This window comes from Notolabrus celidotus, chromosome 23, assembly GCF_009762535.1.
Source record: "Notolabrus celidotus isolate fNotCel1 chromosome 23, fNotCel1.pri, whole genome shotgun sequence".
NCBI classification, from domain to species: domain Eukaryota; kingdom Metazoa; phylum Chordata; class Actinopteri; order Labriformes; family Labridae; genus Notolabrus; species Notolabrus celidotus.
This window is the reverse complement of record NC_048294.1, coordinates 7,536,334-7,542,652: the sequence shown is the minus strand read 5'-3', so window position 1 is coordinate 7,542,652 and position 6,319 is coordinate 7,536,334.

Sequence of the window (6,319 nt, the reverse complement as noted above, 5' to 3'; positions counted from 1 at the left end):
ATAATCATCATTTTTCCTAATTTCCGTCTGTTTTTAACCCCTTTTAGCTTCCAAGGCTTTGATGCAAGGTTGCTCTCAGCGTTTCTGTAATTTTTCAACGCATCAAAATAGCAGATGGTTGGCGGCCCAAAGAGCTCTCCGGTGCTTCAAACCTCTTAGTTATTATGCTGTTTGCTTTGCTGCTTGCCTCTTGCTGTTTGATCTCTCTAAAAGGAATATTTGGACATTTTGCAAACATACTGGGAAACTTACCAATGGAAACTAAAGTATATTCCATGAAGTCACTGTCTCCAAAAAGCAAAAGTTCTGATAAAGATATCACCCACGCTGCAAACTCTATAGTCTTCAAACATGAAGCCAATGCAGAAGTGCCAGAAGCTGCAGTTCCTTGACTGTCCACTTGAGGCTGGCTGCATAAGTCAATGAGACAGCCATTAATACCCAGGTTAGCAGCCTGGTTCATAAAACAGTTGCAGTCTGTATTGCCAATTTCTCTTTCTGCACACGCTGTACAGGGGGTGACTTTTTATGCTTCGTGTTAGACGCTGATGACCTCCTGCTGTGAAAGGAGACTGCAGAAAATGTCCTAGAGCAAAAATAAACCTGAAATTGTCTGCAAAATATAAGAAGCACATGTTGAAATGAGATAAAGAACACCTTTTAAAGGTTCTGTTTGTCCAAGAAACCTTGCAAGATGGACCAAAGAGTTCTGAAATGAGGCTAAGCTTTACTGAGCCTGCAACAAACACAACTCAAATCAATATTTTGGGTCGGTTTGATGGGTGTTGTTGCAGGTGCAGAATCTAGTTCAAAGAACTTACATCCACATCTTACTAATGGCATCAACACCAAGCGCAACCTCAGGCCTTGAGAAATAAAGACAGTGCAGAAGTGCTATAAACTGCAGTTCTGTGACTGTCCACTAGAGGCTCTGGAAGCACTGGAAACCACATACACACGCATTCATAAAATCTTTAAAGCAATAAAAACATGTTTACAACATTTTGCATAGTTAGAGGCACGGCTGTCTTGACTGACAGGCGGGTACACTGTAGCTGTTAGCGAGGAGCCTAAAGGCCCGTCTCTACTCCACATCTGAAGTTGCCTGAAGTTGGGTCAACTAAAAGTTGGGCGAGTCAGCTTTTCCAACTTGGCGTCCTCCAACAATAGGTTTCAAAACTCTGCATTAGAAACCAATGGCCGACATTACTGAGGCTACCCAGTCTATGGTCAACGTCAAGCAGTAACGTCTAGTGTTGAAAAATTAAGCCAATGTGGGAGAGCAAAAATCTGCAGTGCCTTGAGTGTCCACTGGAGGCTGGCTCCGAAAGCAGTGGAAACCTCATTGGAGCCCACATTAAATATTTTAGAACCTGGTATGAAAAACAACTTTGGTATCTAGACCTAATTTTGTATCGTATTTAGACTAAGAGATCTGAGAAATTATGCATGACTTAGGGCTTGGCTGGTATGAGTGACAGGTGGCACGTGTAGCTGTTTGGCCTCCACTCCTCAACCTGTTTTTTCAGCCGTAGTTATGATGCGTTCCATTTACCTTAGAAGTTGGATGTTGGAGCTGGGAATGACGACAGATCTCTGAGTTGACCACTATCCAGTTACGAGCTGATACAACTCGGAAAATTGTTAAGCCATTAGCTCCTGTTGTTGTTAGTATTGATTGCCAATTGGTGATGACAACACACTATTTGATAGCTAGTCGGCAAAAGCAACATAACAACATGTCCATAGATACTTGCACAATACAATCGTTTTTAATTGATTTGATTACGCAGAACAAGACTGAGTTGCAAATAAACACTATTAAAAGTACAGGAAGAAGCCATCTTGGATTTCAAGCAAGGGGTCATTGAAGTTGATCTGAGTTTCTGAATAAGAATTCTGACTTTAGGGGGAGGTAGGGGTGAAACATCCACCAGACATCTTCGAATTTCCAATTTCCAAGACCATATGGAACACACCATTAGGTGGTGTAAGTATGCCAACATGGCAGCCGCCATCTTTATGATTTATAACCTGTCTTTATGTTTGAAGCCTTTAAGTCTGTGTATTCAAATTGCTCCTCCATCTGTATACACAGACAGCTTTGGAGGAAACCATGTGATGTTGTTTAATTAAGGCGCATGTGAACCCACATGTCAGTATGTGTCACTTTATGATTCCAGACCCGTACACAGGAAGCTGTGTATTCCTATGCGAGCATGGGCTCATGCTGAAGTATTTGTTTATTCATGTTAATGCAGAAACCATTTATCTCTTCTTTCTCCCTCAGGCATGCCTCCATTCCCCAACACACACACACAAACCAGAGAGAGGGAGAGATGGAGACTAATTAAGTTGCTCACAGAAATGAGACCTAACCTCCATCCCCCCTCACTGGCTCGTGTAAACAGAAACAACAACAAAAATCGAGTCTGATAGATGTCAATCCGGCTTTCCCTCAGGCTAATGCTTCATTACCGTCCCAGCCGTCTGTTGTGGGGGACTAGAGCTGTCAGAAGTCAACTCAACACACAGAGTCAGGCTTTTTCCTCTCATGCCAGACTCAGGCATCACTCAATCACCCCCATCCCTTCATCTGACCATTCCCTTTGCTGAACATCCCCAAGTGAAAATGCTATACTACTCCCTAAAAGAGATGAAAAATACAAGCTTGTGATGGTGAAATTAGAATCCTGATAAGAGAATAACTTGAAATGAAAAATGTACACAGTTCACACATACATCGTAAACTCTGCTAGAAACTTGGCACCGATTCTGATGTTAAACATTCCCCAAGGACTCCCCTGTGTGTGGGCTGGCAAAGCTAAAGAAAGACCTCGTATATCTGCTGAGACACTGTTATCAAAGTCAAATGAATCAATTATTTTTAAACCAATCTGATTTTTTTCACTTGCTTTAGAGTAGAGTCAAATCTTTGTGGTCTTTTGCACACTGCAAAAACTCAAAATCTTACCAAGTAAAATTGTCTCATTTTTAGTCAAAATGTCTTATGCCTCTTGATTTAAGATACATTTACCGAACAAGTTACATTTGAGCAAGACAGAGGGACTTGTTTTAAGACATCTTAAATATCTTAAGTCAAACAATCTTGAAATGATCTTGTTTTGAGTTGTAATTTAGAAGAAACAAGGTTTATTTTACATTTTATACACTTTTCAAGCCGAGATCTTATTTGTAGAAGATGGATAATCTTGATTTAAGACAAACACTTTACTTGATTTAAGTAAATGCATTTTATTGGAGAATCTATCAGAAAACAGCTCCATTGATAAAAGAAAGAAAGAAAGAAAGAAAGAAAGAAAGAAAGAAAGAAAGAAAGAAAGAAAGAAAGGAAAAAAGGAAGAAAAAAAAACAAAGAAAGAAAGAAAGAAACATTGTTTTTTAAGGGTGGGTTACAGTTTTCTGGCAGTTTCTTCTAAATCAGATAAAAATATTCATCCTCAAACTTCATGCACACAATGAAACACCTACTTTAGAGCATATAACTGGCTTATCCTAAAAAACAACATGACTGAATATTAGTATATCCAGCTAACTATGAGAAGACATTATATCTCAAAATGCTCAAATTAAACTTTGAATCTTATTTCAAGTACAAGATGGTCTTAAACCCAGAGAAGTGCCGCTATAATAAAACTCAAATTAAGGTGAATATATCTCAAATGAAGAAGTTGACATGAAATGTATTTGTGCAGAAAATCTTTTTTTGAGTGAAAAAATACTAATTGTTAGCATTCCTGTCTTATTCTGAGACACTAAACTTTAAAATACTGCTTAAAGTAAATTTTCCCTGCTAATATTAAGATTACAGTTTTCTAAATATTACATCTTTTTTTAAGAAATCTTACCAAGCAAATTTTCACTTTTTCTATTTTCTATTGAAATAAATGTTTTTCTTGTTTTTGGAGGGGCATTTTTTTTTACAGTGCAGTACTGTTGTATTCACCCAGAATCTTCATGTGCTGGTCCAGTCCAATTGGAACATATTACCAGTCCAGACAGTGAAATGCTCAGATACTAGAGAAAGAAGAAATAATGGGACTCTTTACAGTATCTGGCTGTTTACTGAAGCCGAGGCTGTGCTTATAGGGAGCATGTCCAAACAGCTACAGTCCAGTGTGACCTGCTGGAACTATGACAACCCAAATAACTAGCATTAATGACCTAATTAAAAGTTTAGCTCCCTACTCTTGCTTCTTCCTTGAACTTCTGTATTTCTCAGCCTGGAAAAACCTGTGATCCTCTCACAGGTTTATCCGGCTCAATTACATAATTCCTGCCTGAGAGAAACACATGTTTAACTATAAATTCCATCTCTGTAGAGGAGAAAGTGAAAGCGAGAACAAAAGGTAGATTGGATGTCAGCAGCACCTCTGAGCCCGGCAGAACAGTTACTCAGAGAGGGGATGAGCGAACATTAACAGGGATAAGCTGCTCTAACAGCCCACCTAGCCAGCCTCCTGCGCTCCTGCATTGTTCCAACACGCTGTGACTCACAAAAGGGAGAAATACATTAAAACCTTGGTGCTGCGGTGCCTCCTTGCTCTCTGTGACTCAGAAAGCTGGACTACATTTAGACAGCAACATCCGTCGCCGACACAGTCTGACAAACAGAGAGCTGTGTGCATCTGCCTGCTGGTGTTAACTTAGGGAGGAAAAAAGCTGAGCATCATGAAATAATGAAACCTTTTGAATGTGACACTTATCAAATTATAGAGTAGAATGTTTGGGTTGATTATAGTTTAGTATTTTAGAGAATCAGGGAATCATAAGTCCTTTTGAAACAGGTTGCAGAGTGGATTTTTTGAAAACATCCCTTTCAGCTGCTATATTAATAAGCGATACGGTGAAATCACAGCGCCCACTCCTATAATGATGCATTTTACAATCCCTGTTAAATAGCCCTGCAAGACAATAACAACAATGGCTGTCTACTGTGTTACCTTTTTAGTCTCGCTTTAAATTGAGTTTTATTCTTAAGAGTTTTATTTTTTTATTTATCATCTAGTTCAAATTTTAGTCACTTTTTATTCTATTTCATTTATTTAAGTATAGCATCTTATTTTCCTTTTATGGTTTAATATTTTAGTGTTTTATTATCTTAGTAATTTATTTTATTTTATGTATTTTTTCTTTTAAGTTTAGCATCTTATTTTCCTTTTATGGTTTAATATTTTAGTGTTTTATTATCTTAGTAATTAATCTTATTTTATGTATTTATTTATTTTAAGTATAGCAACTTATTTTGTTTTAATGGTTTAATATTTTAGTGTTTTATTATCTTAGTAATTAATCTTGTTTATTTTAAGTATAGCAACTTATTTTGTTTTAATGGTTTAATATTTTAGGGTTTTATTATCTTAGTAATTTATTTAATTTAATTTATTTATTTTAAGTATTGCATCTTATTTTCCTTTTATGGTTCAATATTTTAGTGTTTTATAATCTTAGTAATTTATTTTATTTTGTTTATTTATTTTAAGTATATCATCTTATTTACTTTTACTGGTTTGATATTTTAGTGTTTTATTATTTTTATTATCTTATCTTAGAAATGTATTTTATTTTGTGATTTTAATTTCCTGTGTTGAGTTTTAACATCTTATTTTACCTCCAGTGTTTCCTCATTAAAAGGTATCCAGAGAGCATTTCCTCAGTTCGTTCAGCAGCTTATTTTTTATTTGTATTTATTTATTTTATTTTTATTTATTTTTCTATTATTGTTGCATATATTGTGTTCTTAACCTTTTTTTTCTTCTTAATCTATTCTATTTTTATTATTTTTTGTACAGCACTTTGTGTTACAATAAAATTGTATGTTCCAAGCAGCAACCTCCGGTCTTAAAATATGAGTCCAATGCGGAAGTGCTAAAAACTGCAGTTCATCGAGGATCCGCTTGAGGCTGGATCCCAAAGTACCACATACACACCAATTAAAAAAAGCCGATCTTTACAGCAGAAATAAACATGTTTACAGCCTGGTACAAAAGACGAGTGTAGTCCGGATAGCTCATTTCTCGATCGACACACACTGAACAGGGGGCTGAATTTTTTTCTAACGTGGCAATTTCAAAGATATTGAGATTACTAGTCTTCCAATGAGAGGCACAGCTGACTTGATTGACAGGCGTGAACACTGTAGCTGTTGGCTAGGAGGCTCAAAGCCCACCTCTTTACGTCACAATCACTCGACAGCAGCAATATGGCTCACTCTCTACTCCCTATGTTCCCTGTCCCACTTCAACTGTCCTATCAGAAAGGCAAAAAATGCCCCAAAACATAACTTTAACTTGAAAAA